Here is a 749-nt window from a genome sequence, read left to right on the forward strand (position 1 = left end):
TGTTGTGTTTGTGGATGCATGAGGTATTTTCATAGCTACCTTCTCTGTGAGGCATTTTTAAGAGACACAAAAAATTTGGAATCAATGTTGACTCCAGTTGACAAGGTTTCCCGGTAGACACTGGGCAAGATCTTCCAGCTGCTGGAGTGGAAGGTCACGTTCAGCCCCCATTTTAACACATGCCTACTTAGTGAATCAAAAGACACAGCGAAGAAACTTTAAAATATTACAACCCACAAAAATCTGTGTCTCCCCACCAGGAAGCAGATAGCTTGGCTGATGCTGAGGAAAGGTGTGACCAGCTCATCAAAACCAAAATCCAGCTGGAAGCCAAAATTAAGGAGGTGACGGAAAGGGCTGAGGATGAGGAAGAAATTAATGCCGAGCTGACAGCCAAGAAGAGAAAACTGGAGGATGAATGTTCAGAGCTGAAGAAAGATATTGATGACCTCGAGTTAACGTTGGCCAAAGTGGAGAAGGAAAAACATGCCACTGAAAACAAGGTACACAGACGAGGAACCACATAAGGGGTCAAAAAATCATTACTTCTTGGAGCAAAAGAGACTGCTACACCAGGACATGTTGGCTTTGGAACATTTGAGCTGGGCCTCATATGATCAGTGAAAGGATAAATGAAACTCCTGGCTAAGAACTGCAATATGAAAAGGTCACTGAACCAGCAGGCATGTTTTCCACATAATTTGCTCATGTTTGTAGGTCAAAAACCTCACAGAGGAGATGGCAGCCCT

General features: G+C 43.7%; 1 pseudogene across 1 annotated transcript in view; it reads left to right on the plus strand.

The window, feature by feature from the left end:
- Positions 1-744, plus strand: part of LOC104078797 — an 8,119-nt pseudogene extending 7,375 nt beyond the window's left edge. The window contains exons 14-15 of the transcript XR_683541.1: positions 261-503; positions 718-744. The product of XR_683541.1 is annotated as a myosin heavy chain, skeletal muscle, adult-like (transcript). The remainder of the gene's footprint in view (positions 1-260; positions 504-717) is intronic.
- The last annotated feature ends 5 nt before the right edge of the window (positions 745-749 follow it).

This window comes from Fulmarus glacialis, unplaced genomic scaffold (genome assembly GCF_000690835.1).
Source record: "Fulmarus glacialis isolate BGI_N327 unplaced genomic scaffold, ASM69083v1 scaffold8956, whole genome shotgun sequence".
Lineage (NCBI taxonomy): Eukaryota > Metazoa > Chordata > Aves > Procellariiformes > Procellariidae > Fulmarus > Fulmarus glacialis.